The 16154-nt window shown below is 49.5% G+C and overlaps 1 protein-coding gene across 1 annotated transcript in view; it reads right to left on the bottom strand.

The window, feature by feature from the left end:
• PNKP (polynucleotide kinase 3'-phosphatase) overlaps positions 1 to 6391 on the bottom strand; it is a 213542-nt gene extending 207151 nt beyond the window's left edge. Inside the window, exon 1 of the mRNA XM_082273922.1 lies at positions 6316 to 6391. The gene's annotated coding sequence lies outside the window, so the exon portion shown is untranslated. The remainder of the gene's footprint in view (positions 1 to 6315) is intronic.
• Between the last annotated feature and the right edge of the window lie 9763 nt (positions 6392 to 16154).

The raw sequence follows: 16154 nt of genomic DNA, 5'->3' as shown, positions 1-16154 counted from the left end.
CAACAGGTAAAGCTGCATTGAAGGGCAACAGGTGAAGCTGCATTGAAGGGCAACAGGTGAAGCTGCATTGAAGGGCACAGGTGAAGCTGCATTGAAGGGCACAGGTGAAGCTGCATTAAAGGGCACAGGTGAAGCTGCATTAAAGGGCACAGGTGAAGCTGCATTAAAGGGCACAGGTGAAGCTGCATTGAAGGGCACAGGTGAAGCTGCATTGAAGGGCACAGGTGAAGCTGCATTGAAGGGCACAGGTAAAGCTGCATTGAAGGGCACAGGTAAAGCTGCATTGAATGGCACAGGTAAAGCTGCATTGAATGGCACAGGTAAAGCTGCATTGAATGGCACAGGTAAAGCTGCATTGAATGGCACAGGTAAAGCTGCATTGATGGGCACAGGTAAAGCTGCATTGATGGGCACAGGTAAAGCTGCATTGATGGGCACAGGTAAAGCTGCATTGATGGGCACAGGTAAAGCTGCATTGAAGGGCACAGGTAAAGCTGCATTGAAGGGCACAGGTAAAGCTGCATTGAAGAGCACAGGTAAAGCTGCATTGAAGGGCACAGGTAAAGCTGCATTGAAGGGCACAGGTAAAGCTGCATTGATGGCACAGGTAAAGCTGCATTGAAGGGCAACAGGTAAAGCTGCATTGATGGCACAGGTAAAGCTGCATTGAAGGGCAACAGGTAAAGCTGCATTGAAGGGCAACAGGTAAAGCTGCATTGAAGGGCAACAGGTAAAGCTGCATTGAAGGGCAACAGGTAAAGCTGCATTGAAGGGCAACAGGTAAAGCTGCATTGAAGGGCAACAGGTAAAGCTGCATTGAAGGGCAACAGGTAAAGCTGCATTGAAGGGCAACAGGTAAAGCTGCATTGAAGGGCAACAGGTGAAGCTGCATTGAAGGGCAACAGGTGAAGCTGCATTGAAGGGCAACAGGTGAAGCTGCATTGAAGGGCAACAGGTGAAGCTGCATTGAAGGGCAACAGGTGAAGCTGCATTGAAGGGCAACAGGTGAAGCTGCATTGAAGGGCAACAGGTGAAGCTGCATTGAAGGGCAACAGGTGAAGCTGCATTGAAGGGCAACAGGTGAAGCTGCATTGAAGGGCAACAGGTGAAGCTGCATTGAAGGGCAACAGGTGAAGCTGCATTGAAGGGCAACAGGTGAAGCTGCATTGAAGGGCAACAGGTGAAGCTGCATTGAAGGGCAACAGGTGAAGCTGCATTGAAGGGCACAGGTAAAGCTGCATTGACAGGCACAGGTGAAGCTGTATTGATGGGCTTAGGTAAAGCTGCAGTGATAGGCATGGGTAAAGCTGCATTGACGGGCATGGGTGGGGTTGCATTGACAGGTATGAATGAGGTTGCATTGACAGGCACTTGTGAGGTTGCATTGACAGGCACAGGTGAGGCTGCATTGACAGGCACGGGTGAGGCTGCATTGACAGGCACGGGTGAGGCTGCATTGACAGGCACGGGTGAGGCTGCATTGACAGGCACGGGTGAGGCTGCATTGACAGGCACGGGTGAGGCTGCATTGACAGGCACGGGTGAGGCTGCATTGACAGGCACGGGTGAGGCTGCATTGACAGGCACGGGTGAGGCTGCATTGATGGGCACAGGTGAGGTTGCATTGATGGGCACAGGTGAGGTTGCATTGATGGGCACAGGGGGGCAGCATTGATGGGCACAGGGGGGGTGGCATTAAATATTTATTTTTAGAACTTCTACATTAATGCAAAAACATTTAACAGTGTCATTCTATGAGATAATTTATCAAGGCATGTTTAGGGGCGGAATTAGGGGCGGGGCAGGGTAGGAGTAAGGTGGGGCAACTGGTGGCGAGTAACACTTAAGGCCTGGCTAGTAGCTCAGGACTTAAAATTTTGAGCCCTGTGATTTTTTTTTCAATATTGTGCAGCCCTACCCTACGGTCATGAAGATGAAGAGCTGTGTCCATCTATGAACGAAAATGAAAAGCAATTTATTGGCAAAAAGTTAAAAAACAGTCAAAAGATGTGAAGTGGAAGATTGCTCATCAAATAAATAAACAGCATTGGCCGCTCATCTCCATCCCGCAGGTACCACCAAAGGATCCTGACAGCTGTGGACGGTGTTGTATGTGCATAGAAGTCCAGTGGAAGCCAGGAAATCCAAGCAAACATGCGTGGAACGCACAGGCACATGTGACGTCAACACCAACAGCTGTCAGGATCCTTTGGCAGTATCTGCGGGATGGAGATGAGCGGCCGATGCTGTTTATTCCTATGATGAGCGATCTTCCACTTCACATCTTGTGAGCGTTTTAATCCTTTGCAGATAAATTGCACAAAAAAGCAAGGGCTTCAGTCACATTCCTGCTCTCTCCATGGAGGGACAAAAATGCCACATGATCTCTCCTCTAATACTATCCTAGGTCATTCACCCTCCCATTCCTCTACCTTCTTCCATTCACATAAAGCATGGTATTCTTTTTACAGAATGTAAGGTGTTATGTGAAGGGACAAGGGAAGATCCTGTCAACCATCCACCCTTCCTCTCTCCTCCCCCATTCACAGAAAACTTTATTTTCTGTGAAAAAAAGATGCAAGGCTTTTTGTGAATGAACAAACAGAGGAGGTGGGAATGTGAAGCATTTGATGCCATAGTCACCTCTCACATTGCCACATCAACTGTGCTGGGTGTAGGAGCCAGCTGCCAGCAAGGTATTTTTATACTATGCAGCAACCATCTAAAATAAAATTTTCCCCAAACTTCAGCTTTAGCGTGCTTATGCAAGGATGATACAATTGTGATAGATGACGAATCTCTATTGATTTTAATATAGGAGACAAAGTAGTGGAAAAGCACCAGAGACTGTTAACCTGTTACCTCCAGCGTCACACATATAAGCAGCATCATTGAGATGGGTCTTCATGGACCTTGCCTTGTGCACTGGTGTGCAGTCATGTTGGGAAAAGGAAGGGGCCATCCCCAAATTGTTCCCACAAAGTTGGGAGCATGAAATTGTCTAAAATGCCCTGGTATATGGACGCCTTAAGAGTTCCCTTCACTGGAACTAAGGGGCCAAGCACAACCCCTGAAAGACAACCCCACAGTATAATCCCTCCTTCACCAAATGATTTGGACCAGTGCACAAAGCAGGGTCCATAAAGACATGGATGAGCGAGTTTGGGGTAGAGGAACTTGACTGGCCTGCACAGAGTCCTGACCTCAACCCGATAGAACACCTTTGGGATTATTTAGAGAGCAGACTGTGAGCCTTTGTCACAAACATGAGTGCCTGACCTCACAAATGTGCTTCTGGAAGAATGGTCAAACATTCCTAAACCTTGTGGACAGCCTTCCCAGAAGAGTTGAAGCTGTTATAGCTGCAAAGAGTGGGCCAACTCAATATTGAACCCTACGGACTAAGACTGGGATGCCATTAAATTAAAGTGCGGCTGTTGTTTCAATACTTTTGGTAATATAGTGTATATACACACCTATGTTTGTGCTGCCAACACAGAGCTCCTGGCTTCATACTAATGATCAGGAGGTGAGTGGAATAGCCCCCCGATCACATAATCACTGTGACAGCTTGTGACTGGCTATCACAATGATCATACTCCGTAAAACCCGTCCTTGCGGCAATTCCAGCCAAAAGTGTAAAAAAGCTTTAACTTAAAGAGGTTGTAAACTCGTTTAACTTTTTTTTTTTTACAACCTGAAAGACAAACACATAATGAGCTAGTGTGCATCACATACTAGCTCATTATGAGATACTTACCTTACAACGAGCCCCCGCCGTGCCGCTTACTCACCTGTATGACGGGCGACATGTTCAGTCGCCCGTCTTCCGGGATCGCGGCATCCGGCCATCTGATTGGACGGAGCCGCGGTGACGTCACTCCCGCGCACACGCGTGGGGGCCGACGGTCACGGCACGGAGCTCTGAAGGAACGGCACCAGCGGCCGTTCCTTCAGAGCGCATGAGCCAGTGACGTCACTGGCTGCATGTAAGGTAAATATCTCCTAAATGGTACATGTTTAGGAGATATTTACAGTACCTATAGGTAAGCCTTATCATAGACTTACCTATAGGTACAGCTTGCAGAGGAGGGTTTACTTCCTCTTTAAATCAAGCCCTGATCTAGCTCTTTTTAACTTTTTTTTTTTTTTTTTTTTTCCTACACACAGACATTGTTGTTTTCTTTTTATATTTTTCTCTGGCTAGGACAAAAAGATACAATGCTTAGAAGATAGACTCTATCTTCTAAACATTGTATCTTTTTGTACTAGCCAGAGAAAAGTATAAAAGGAAAAACAAATGCCTGTGTGCAGGAAAAAAAAAAAAGATAAAAGAGCTAGATCAGGGCTTGATTTAAGTTAAAGCATTTTTACACTTCTGGCTAGAATTGCCGCAGCCCTCAAAAGTGACCCATAGTGGATTGCTTTTTAGAGGGTAGTAAACATGGTTGGGAGGCATAATATCAACTCCTGGACACAGGTTTTAACCTCTCTGGCGGTGCCACACTCGGGATTACCCCAGAAAGTTACTCACCTTCCCTGCGATCCCCCTCCATCCTCCCCGTCATTCTGACAGTCTCTCCCCGCTCTGTGCATGGCCCATTGCCGGCACTTGCCTTCTGGTTCCCTCCCTGTGAGCATTGCAACGCAGGGGGGTGGAACCGGCGGCAAATTCAAAAGTGTAAATACACTAACGATATGCTACAAAGCTGTGATCCTAAAGAATTACACTGTATCATCCCATTTCACCACAGGATTGCACCTGGTGACTTTTCCAGTTCTTTGTGCCTGGAAAATTGAGAACGACCATGGCGTCCAAAAAGCGTTCTTTTTGCACAAAAGCGCTTTTAGAGGAACTGGAAAAATGCGACAGCAAGACGGAGTTACTTGAAGAACTGAGCGATAGCGATTCCTGGGAAAATTCGTCATCAGGTACGGAAAGTGACGACAGCGATGATTCTGACGTCTCTTTCTGGCACATAGCTTGTGGAATTTGGGAAGTATATCAAATGATTCTTCAGAATTTCCTACGGAGCGATGTGCCAGAAAGAGACATCAGAATCGTCGCTGTCGTCACTTTCCATACCTGATGGCGAATTTTCCCAGGAATCGCTATCGCTCAGTTCTTCAAGTAACTCTGTTTCGCTGTCGCTGTTTTCCAGTTCGTCTAAAAGCACTTTTGCGCAAAAAGATCGCTTTTTGGATGCCATGGTCGTTCTCAATTTTCCAGGCACAAAGAACTGGAAAAGCACAGGCAGGGCACTGGAAAAGTCACCAGGTGAAATCCTGTGGTGAAATGCTATGATACAGTGTAATCCATTAGGATCACAGCTTTCTATCATGTCATTTTGTGTATTTACATTTTTGAATTTGCCGCCGGTTCCTCCCCCTGCGTCGCAACGCTTGCAGGGGAATGAACCAGAAGGCAAGTTCCGGCATCGGCCATGCACAGAGCAGGGAGAGAGTGGGAAGAAGGCTGGAGGACGGCGGGGGATCGCAGGGAAGGTAACATTCTGGGGTAATCCTGAGTGTGGCTCGGGGTTACCGCTTTTGGTTCTGAAAATTAACCCTGAGTCACACTCGGAATACCGCCAGGGAGGTTAAGGTTTAGGTTTTGCTGGATTTGATTAAGCCTGCAATAACGGCTGTTTGTCATTAGTTTTCTTGCAAGATTCCCATTAAAGTAACTACAGGCATCTTTTTAGGTTTGGAGTGGATTGGAGAGGGATTCGATCTCCTGTCATGCTTTATTGCCTTCTGTGCCCCTGTTAGGGAGAGTCACACTCTCTGTTTGTCCTGTTTACAGTTATCATCAAAAGTGAAAGAAAAATCCTGAATTTTAGGTTGTCACCAGAACAGGAATTCAAGGGAAATCTTAAAACGGGGACACTAGTTCTGGTGATCCTACAATGTTCCTTACTTTGGAGGCACTTCCTGTTGTGGCTATGGTACAGGAAGTGAAGAACAATCTCCCCTACGTGACACCGGTGGCAAAAATATGCCTTACAGGGGTTACGACCCTCCTTTACCCTATAAAAAAAATAAAACCTTTTGCCTTAAATTCTACTTTAATATATGCAGTGTCAGAGCGCTGTCTGTTAGGCGGGAGCTCCATTCCGAGAAGAAAGGAAATAGAACAATCCAGGAAATAGCACAGTACAGAGATAGACCGCATACCCCACCCCCCACATATACTTCAATCTAATACAGATAATTCCGCAGTGACCGTACAACTCTATATACAGGGAACCAGTACAAGAGACGCCATCCCATAATAATACAATCCCTCCCACCCATCCAGCACTGCTCACACACCTCCTCCACCGCATCAGCTGCTCACTTCCGCACTCTACGGCCGGCTGGTGTTACATCTTTTTCCTCCCGCCAGCTCTGGGGTGTGGAGAAACGTTCCGGCTTCTAAAATGTCCTGTGCTGAAACATAGGGAACATCATATACAATCATATATTTCTCTGGCTACCTAATATACTCAAACTATTTAAATTATTATTTTCAAAATGTAATCTTTATCTTAAAGCTAAAAACTAAGGGGAAAGCTAAAACTCAATTTTATTGCCCAAGTTTGTCTTTTACAACAACTATAGGACAAGCAGGTAGGACAGGTGATAGAGGACGTGAATAATAGTGCACCCTCCTTGCTATGCTATTGTCTACAAGAAATGTCTGGACAAGTTTGACAGAAGAGAACTGCAAATAATTTGGCAGCTGAAACAGTTCCTATATACTTAGTTCAACAGTAAATGTATTTTTTTCCTTTTGGATAGAGTAAGGGAGGATTATAACCTGTTTTTTTTTTGTTTTGTTTTACTGTGTACTATTGAGGAGATTTAGGCCCCGTTCACACTGGGGCGATCCGACTTCCCGGGGCGACCTCCGAGGTCGCGGTGCGAGCAGCGCGCCGCGACCTTCGGAGCGGCCGGCACGGACTTCATAACATTGAAGTCTATGACGGTCGCTCCGGGTCGCCCCAAAGAAGCTCCGGACCCTTTTTCTAAGTCGGAGCGAGAACGGGTCCGCAGCTTCTCTATGGAAGGCGACCTGTGAGGCGACCAGGTCGCCTCACAGGTCGCCCCAGTGTGAACGGGGACTTACTTCATTTCCTGTCCAGTAGCCAAAAAAGAAAATGAGAGGAAGTCTCTCCATTGAAAGATTATCCTCTCTGTTCCTGTTCTACTGAGAACCCAGATTTTTTTTTCACTTTTGGAGATAACGGTAAACCGGACAAATAGAAAGGGTGGATCTCCTTACCACTTGACCTCCAGAAGGTTTAACCCCCTTCATGACCAGGCCATTTTTTTTTTCGATACAGCACTGCGTTATCTTAACCACTTAAGCCCCGGAAGATTTTACCCCCTTCCTGACCAGGGCCTATTTTGCGATTCGGCACTGCGTGAATTTAACGGACAATTGCGCAGTCGTGCGACGCTGTACCCAAACTAATTTGATGTCCTTTTTTTTCCCCACAAACAGAGCTTTCTTTTGGTGGTATTTGATCACCTGTGCGATTTTTTGATCATGCATTATAAACAAAAAAAGAGCGTAAATTTTGCAAAAATAACAATATTTTTCACATTTTTTATATGAAATTCCCAAAAAAAATGTAAAAATCTAAATTTTTTAACATTTTAGGCCAATTTGTTTTATGCTACATATGTTTGGTAAAAAAAAAATCGCAAAAAGCGTATTTTGATTGGTTTGCGCAAAAGTTATTGCGTTTACTAACTAAGGGAAAGATTTTTGTCATTTTTTTTTTAACGAGTAATGGCGGTGATCTGCAATTTTTTATGCGGGACTGCGACATTGTGGTGGACAGATTGGACCCTTGACTGACATTTTTGACACTTTTGGGGTTACCAGTGACATTACTACAGTAATCAGTGCTATACATATGCACTGTTACTGTAAAAATGACACTGGCAGTGAAGGGGTTAACTTTTTCGAGAGGAAGGGGTTAAGTGTGTCCCTAGGGGCGTGCTTCTAACTGTGAATGGATGTGGCTTGAGGTGTAAGGACAGAGATCAACGGTCCTACATATCAGAACCTTATGATCTCAATTCTTACACAGGGGAGAATGACAGGCGGCTGTGTTTACATTAGCCGCCTGCCTTTCTCCCGCTGTAATGGACAATCGCGAGTGCCTGGCGGACATCGGGTCTGCCGGGCACATGCGCAGGGGGGTCCGTGAGCAAGCGGGAGCGCTCGCTCCCTAGAGCCTCACAGGTTATCGACGTAGACCTACGTTGCTTTGCTTGTGAGGGGCTGACTGCCGACATAAATCGTCGTTAGGCAGTCAGCAAGTGGATAACAATTGCGCGGTCATGCAACGCTGTACCCAAATAAAATTGCCGTGAGTTTTTTGAAGTAGTCATTTTTTGTCACAATTTTTTGAAAAATTAGGTCATTAAAAAAAAAGTTTTTTTTTTTCCCAAAATTGCTATTTTACCAAGTTATTTCACTCACACAGCATTGGCATGCTTAGAATTACACTCCAAAACACATTCTTCTATGCCTCCCAAGCATAGGGATTCCACATACAGTATGTGAGACTTTTTCACAGCCTAGATGCATAGAAGAGCCCGAAATCCAAGGAGCACCTTTGGGCATGGAAGAAGCATAAATTACATGTAAATTACGCCTCCAATTTCCTGACTTCCTATCACGTATTTGGAGGTGGAAACGCCCACAAAGTGACCCCATTTTGCAAAGAAAACACTCCAAGGTATTTTCTAAAAGACATTGTGAGTCTTTTGAAATTGTCATATTCCCTACAAGTTTAAATGCAGGAAAGAAAACTAAAATGTATTTATTTTTAATTTTTTTTACACAACTTTGTCAATTAAAGAGATATTTCATATACACATCATGGGCATTCCTAGAATTACACCGAAAAACACATTCTGCTACTCCTCCCAATTATGGGACCACATGCGTGAGACACTTTCACAGCCTAGCCATGTAGAGGACCCAAAATCCAGGGAGCACCTTCAGGTGTTCTAGGAACATAAATTAGGCATCTAATTTTCGGTGTGCCTATCACATTTTTGGAGGCCCTTGAGCACTAGGACAGAAGAAACACCGCCTAAATTACCCTTTGTAGAGTCTTGCAGGAATGTAGTCAGTTGGATGTGCAGATAGGTCAGTTCAGGCTGCAGGCAGAGACATGGTTAAGGAAGGACAGCCCGGGCCCCAACCAATGACTTGTTGCTGCTTGCACATACAACTCAGAGGTACAGGCCAGGGCCCCCAAACCAAAGAGTTGTTAACACACTGTATAATAACAGCCAGGGCATTTTTCCTGGAGGAACATGCCAGAATAGCATTTCGACACCTCCACCAGAGACAGTGAGGGAGAAGCATTCTCTGTATACTAGCGCTTTGCGGGGCAGCCGTGAAGTGAGCTGGATGCAGCTCACTTAATTTTGGCTGCAGCCTAAGCGGGGGAAGGCAGAGTGATATCATCTGCCACTCTCTGCAGACCAGATGCTGGTTTGGGTGCCAGTCGCAGTTTAGCCGTGTAGAAAAGCTGCGCTGCATGTAGCTTGCCTGACTGACGGCTCACTATGGAATTGAGACAAGTTTCCTTGTTGGATTGGGCTGTCTCTTTGCTGAATGAGGATGTCACTTTGCTGGATTAGGCTGTCTCTTTTTTTTTTTTAAAAATCTTTTTTATTGAGTTTTCAACAGAGAAAAGAAAACAAAACAACAAAAACAAACTACGGTGCCAGGGTCCACACTGACCCGAACTACTAAGCAGTACAGGCATTAAGGCACGGTACCCACGCAGGGGTCCAAATGGAAAAACATTAGCAGCAAAGACATCATAAAAGGCAAACACTTCCCTCCTATGAACCCGACTTTCGCCCAAGGGGCCATCTAGTGACAAGGCATGTGGCATAGGCACAAGAGGGCAATACCTTAAATAAGACCGACGCGGGCATCCCCGGCCGCCCTAGGGCGACGGGACGAGGCCCGCATCAGCCGCTCGCAGCCGTAGAGGGATCGGCGAGCCACTTCTTCCACACCCTGTCATGCTTCTTCGGGCAGCCTCTATGTGTATACGTGTCCCTGTAAAGAGGAAGCACCGAATTCTCCAGTATCTTCCATTGCAGTACCGTGGGTGGCGATCGCCGTCGCCAATGCAAAACAATAGATTTCCTGGCATAATAAAGCAAAAGACCCAGCAACGTCCGATCAGCCACCCGGGGCACTAGGTCATCAAGCAACCCCAGAATGCAGACTCTGGGGCTGGGATCAAGTTTAACCTGAGAAACTTTTTCAATCAATTGAAGCACCCCGGACCAAAAGTCAGAGAGATGGGGGCAGGCCCAGAATACGTGGAAGAAATCTCCCGGAGACTGGCCACACCGCCAGCACTCCGGGGAGTGAGATGCATGCATCTTGTGGAGACGATATGGGGTGAGATAGGCTCTATGGACTATCTTAAATTGGATGAGTCTGTCCCTGAGAGAGACCAGCATCTTAAAGGGGACCTCCCACACATTAATCCAATCCTCCGAGTCCAAGTCCGGAACATCCCGGGCCCAGCGATCATGGAGGCCAGAGAGCTCCGGAGAGCGGACTCGGAGAAGGTGGGCATACAGAGCCGACACCGCTCGCTCCGAGCAGTCATGTCGCAGAACCCGTTCCAGGTCCGATTGCACCAGCTGAGCACCACCGGGCGGGAACTGGGCTTTGAAGGCATGAGAGAACTGCAGGTATCTGAACACTAGGGATGGCGGGACATTAAACGTATCGACAAAATGGGACAATAGAGGGAAGGTGAGATCATGCGACACATCCGAGAGTTTCTTGATGTTGAATTTAGTCCACACCGCCGGGTCAGGAAGGGAATAGAGATGCGGCAAGTCAGGGTTGTGCCACAAAGGCGCGTTGGGGGAGACCGCCGTGCCCGGATAACCCTCGAGCTGCAGCGCGAGTTTCCAGGCTCGCAGCACCGTGGACATGGAGGCAGTGAGCCCGTGCGGGGCCTTGGGGCCCCTAAACAGCAAGTGAGTGAGTGCCTCCACGGATCCGAGCACCGCCGCCTCCACCGCAACCGCCGAGTTGTATAGATCAGGATTTAGCCACCAAGCGGCCGTGACCAGTTGAGATGCTAGGAAGTATTTGTGGCAATCCGGAAATGCCAGTCCCCCCTGGGAAAGGGGGCGCATAAGTGTGGAAAATTTGTACCTAGGCGGGTGCGACCCCCACAAGAAAGAGGAAAAAAGTCTATTTAGTGCCGTGAAAAAGGACTTGGGTATCCACTGCGGGGAGTGGCGAAAGAGGTACGTAAATTTAGGCAATACCTTCATCTTCACTAGATTAATGCGACCTAAAAGGGAAAGGGGTAGGTTCTCCCATGCCTTCAAACGTGCCCTAACTGCGTTGACCACCGGGTCCAGATTAAGTGAAATAAAGGCGTCAACATCCCGAGACACCCGTACTCCCAGGTACACCATGTCCTCCACCCATTGCAACTGAACATCCGGCGGTGCCAAGTGCCTGGCCCCCTGGTCAATCGCCAACAGTTGCGACTTAGACCAGTTGACCCTCAACCCGGTCACTCTGGAGAAGGTGTCCAAAACGTGCAGCGCCCCCCGGAGGGAAGAGTCAGCATCATTCAAGAACAGTAGGAGGTCGTCTGCATACAGGGCTACCCTCTCCTCCAACCCGGCAATCCGCAGGCCCCTGACCTGCGGGGAAATGCGGAGGGCCTCCGCTACCGGCTCCATGGCAATGGCAAACAAGGCCGGAGAGAGGGGGCAGCCCTGTCGCGTGCCCCTAGATAGATTGAACCTAGAGGACAACTGTCCACCCAAGCGAATGGCCGCCACCGGTGCCCTGTAAATGGTTTGCAACCAACGGATGAAGATTAGGGGGAACCCCATTCTCCGGAGAGTCTCCCACAGGAAAGGCCACTCCACCGAGTCGAATGCCTTTTCTATGTCAAGCGAGGCCACTACTCTAGTCCCTACGTTAAGATGTTGTGCTTGTAGGTTGGTATACAGTCTGCGAAGGTTAACATCCGTGGACCTATGGGCCATAAAGCCTGTTTGGTCCTGATCCACTATCGAGGGAAGTAAGGGCTGGAGTCTAGTAGCTAGCAGCTTGGTCAGAATTTTCAAGTCATTATTGAGTAGCGCGATAGGCCTGTAAGAGGCGCAAAGCTTGGGGTCCTTAGGGGGCTTGTAAATGAGGATGATATGTGCTTCCGCCATCGAGGGGGGCAAGGACCCCTCCTCGAGGCACCTGGTAAAGGTCACGGCCAGCAGCGGGGCCAGAAGTCCCGAGTGGGTCTTATAAAATTCTATGGGCAGACCGTCCGGGCCCGGGGCCTTGCCACCTGGTATGGACGAAATTATGGCCAAAACCTCATCAGTCGTGACTGGGCGCACCAGCCAATCTCTCTCCCGATCCGAGAGCCAGCCCAGGGCCACTGGGTCCAGGAGGGAGTGTAAGTCAGTCGGGCTAAAGTCTGGGGGAAGGGTGGTAGTGTAGAGTGTGCTATAGTAAGATCTAAAGGCTTCCAGTATGTCCTCGGGAGAGGTAAGGGCCTCCCCTGTGGGAGAGGCGAGCTCCGGAACCACCGTCTGGGGTGAGTCATGTTGAGAAATCAACGCCAGAAACCTACCATTCCTGTCCCCCTGTTCGAAAAAGGACTGTCGGGAGTGGTACATCGCCAACCTCGTAATCTCCGACATATGTAGATGCAAGTCCCTTTTCTTCGTCTGCAACGTCTCGAAGTTGGCGGTCGAAGGGTCCAGGCCATACGTGGCACTGGCGCCCTCCACCTCCCCCTCCAGACGGGTCAGCGTAGCTGAATGCTGGACCTTGACCGCCTTAATGGTAGACATATAGTGGCCCCTGGTGTAAGCCTTGAAGGCGTCCCAAACCACTCTGGGCGTGGACGTCTCTGCGTTATTCTTCCAATACTCCTGCAGAAGCGGTGGGATCTGAGAGGAGACGTCCGGGTGGTCCACCCATTGGGAGCCCAAGCGCCACATAGAGCCACACCGGGCCGCAGTAGAACGCAAGGTAAGCTCCAAGGGGCAGTGATCAGACAGCCCTGCCGGCAAATACCGCGCCGACACCACATCAGATAACACCGCCGTATTGGCGAAAGCCAGGTCAATTCTGGAGGAAGTCTTGTAAGAAGCCGAAAAGCAGGAGTAACCCCTCTGATCGGGGTGTTTCCAACGCCAGACCTCCGTCAACCCTGCGGCCTCCGACCAGCGCAATAGATCCTCCGAAAAGGATTTAGGGGCGGACGGCCTGTCCAGGGACGGGGAGAGAATGGCGTTGAAATCCCCCATCCAAAGCAACCTGGCAGGGCAGTACGGGGAAACCCTGTCCAAGATAGAATACAACACATCAGGCTTAAAGGGCGGGGGTACATACAGGCCCACCATCACATATCTACGGTGCCACATAGTGAGAACTAGCACAACATAACGGCCCAGAGGGTCCGTATGGACCGCCTCCACCTCACAGGGAAGGGACCTTCGAATCAAAATCGAGACCCCCCTTGCGTAACTGGAGTAGGAAGCATGGAAAGACTTGTGCACCCAAGGTTTCTTAAGGGACAACAGTTTGCTGCCCATCAGATGCGTTTCCTGTAAAATTACAATCGACGGTTTGTGGGAATTTAAGTATTGAAACATGAGAGCACGTTTAAACTTTGAATTTAGGCCCCGAACATTCCAGGAGAGGACGGAGAAGGTTTGCAGGTCACGTGAGGCCATGACAACTATACTGGAAGGAAATGGGAGAGGACCCCGTGGGAACCATTATCAGCATCTGAGGAGCAGCAAGAGCAGTCGAACCCAAGCACCGTAAACACAACTGTAGGACAGGGAACACAGTTACACATGTAAACAGAACAAAAACACCCAGGCACGGAGTGCCTATCCTGCTAAGCCCCAGCATTCCCCCCAAAAAAAAACAGGGCGGACCAACTAGTCCCCCCGGGGGGAGCCAGGGAAAGCTTATACCCAAAAAAAACAACACAGAGTCCAGAACTGCTGTTAGGCTAAAAGCATCAGCCTCAGCAGTAGGGGGGGCACGCCGGCTCCACCAAACAGGGGGGAGCCGGGGTGGGCAGCACAGAAGAAATGTCCAGCAAAGGCGAAAAAGGAAAATCCCACCACAGCAAAACGAATAGACCAGCGGGGGATTTTACATTGCAGTGTGCAGCTCGGCAGCTGGTTCAGCTCCATACAGTGAGCTACAGTGAACAGTCAGAGATGAGCAGCGGCAGTTCATAAGGCACATACAGGGAGAAGGGGGGTCCAGGAGAGAAAAATAAGAAGGGGGGGGGGGAAGAATAACGGCAGGATGGTAGGGAGCAGGACCAAAAGAGGGCAATCCAAATCATAAAAGTCATATGAAGTAGGGGGGGTCAACAGTAGAAAGGGGGTATACTTGCGCAGCTTAGGTGCGGGGGGGATCCAGGTCAGCGAACGTCCAGCCAGGAGGCCGCCAGGTCAGGGGTATCAAAAAATCTGGTGCGATCCCCGTCGATCACTCGGAGTCTGCTGGGGTAGAGGAGACTGTATTTGATACCCAGATCGCGGAGACGCTTGCGGATGTCAGTGAACTGGCGGCGTTTCTGTTGCACCTCAGGGGAATAATCCGGGAACAGCATAATGCGGGCGCCCTCATAGCGGAGTTCCTTCTTGGTTCGTGCCGCTGCCAGGAGACGGTCCCGGTCCCGGTAGTTGAGAAGGCGCAGCAGGAAAGGCCTTGGGGGTGCTCCGGGCAGCGGAGGAACCGCGGGGACCCTGTGGGCCCTCTCCACCACAAAGGTCGGTGGCATAGCGGGGAGGTCCAGCAGCTGCGGCAGAAAGGTCTCAGCAAATTCCGCAGGCCTGGGGCCCTCCGCACGCTCCGGCAGCCCCAAGATGCGGATGTTGTTTCTTCTCAAGCGGTTTTCGGTGTCAATCGCCCTGTCCTGGAGAGCCTTAACCTGTATTTGCAGGGCATGGAGGTCCCTGGAGTCCTCCCTGGTGTTGTCCTCCAGGCGGGAGATGCGGTCCTCCGCTTCAGACACCCGCGAGCGGAATTTGTCCAGATCGTGCCTGATCAGGCTAATGTCCGTGGCCAGGTAGTCTATTTTGACCGTAAGGGTGTCCTTGCAGGCCTGTATCGCCTCCAGGATATCCGATGGAGAGGGATCCCGCTGCTGGCTTGGGCCTGCCTCCGTCTGAGTACTGGCCGACATGTTGGAGGGAGAAGGCCTCGTGACCAAGATGGCCGCCGAGCGTCCCGGGGGACAGGGAGAAGAAGCGGGCGTAACCGAGGATCTAAGCCGCCCAGGCGATAGCGGAGGTGCCCGCTGCTTGCCGCTCGTCTTCTTGGGGGGACCCAGGGTGGTGAAAGGGGGTGCCGAGGATAAACAGGTAGCTCAATGAGGCAAAAGGATGAGATCAGGATCGGAGCTCCAGCGCCGCACGTCCGCTCAGACTCACATCCCGGCCACGCCCCCTTAGGCTGTCTCTTTGCTTTATGGGGATGCCTGTTTTCTGGACTGGGATGTCTCGTTGCTGAATATATAGTGATGTCTTGCTATATGGGGGATGTCTGTTTGCTGGATTGGGCTGTCTCTTTGCTGGATTGGGATGTCTCTTTGCTGAATATATGGGGATGTCTTTTTGCTGAATATATGGGGCTGTCAGATTCAGTGGGATGGCCAGTGGGCAGGCCCCATGTTGATGGTCAGGCCCGGGGTGGGGGGCCTAAAGCTGTGTAAGGGAGACCAAAATTCCTGATGGCTGCCCTGGACATGGTCAGCAAAAAAACAGGCAAAGGATCAGCCCAGGCAGCGGGCAGAAATGTGCTCAATAAACAGGCCAGGGTTAGTACAGGTGGCAGGCAGATGCAATACTGCACTGGTGTGGTAGTGATCAGGGACACTGTAACTGGTATAGTGGTGATCAGGAATACTGTAACTGGTGTGGCAGTTATCAGGGACACAGTAGGTGTGTGGCAGTGATCAAGGACACAGTAAGTGTGTGGCAGTGATCAGGAATGCAGTAACTGGTCTGGCAGTGATCAAGTACACAATAAAGGGCCATACACACTATAAGATTTTCTGAAGACTTTTTCCTTCAGATTTACCTTTTCTATGTAGTGAAAG

The sequence above is a fragment of the Pelophylax lessonae genome (assembly GCF_965119305.1).
Source record: "Pelophylax lessonae genome assembly, chromosome: 12".
Taxonomy (NCBI): Eukaryota; Metazoa; Chordata; class Amphibia; order Anura; family Ranidae; genus Pelophylax; species Pelophylax lessonae.
Note: the sequence above shows the minus strand (reverse complement) of the source record. Positions and strands in the feature narration are given on the sequence as shown.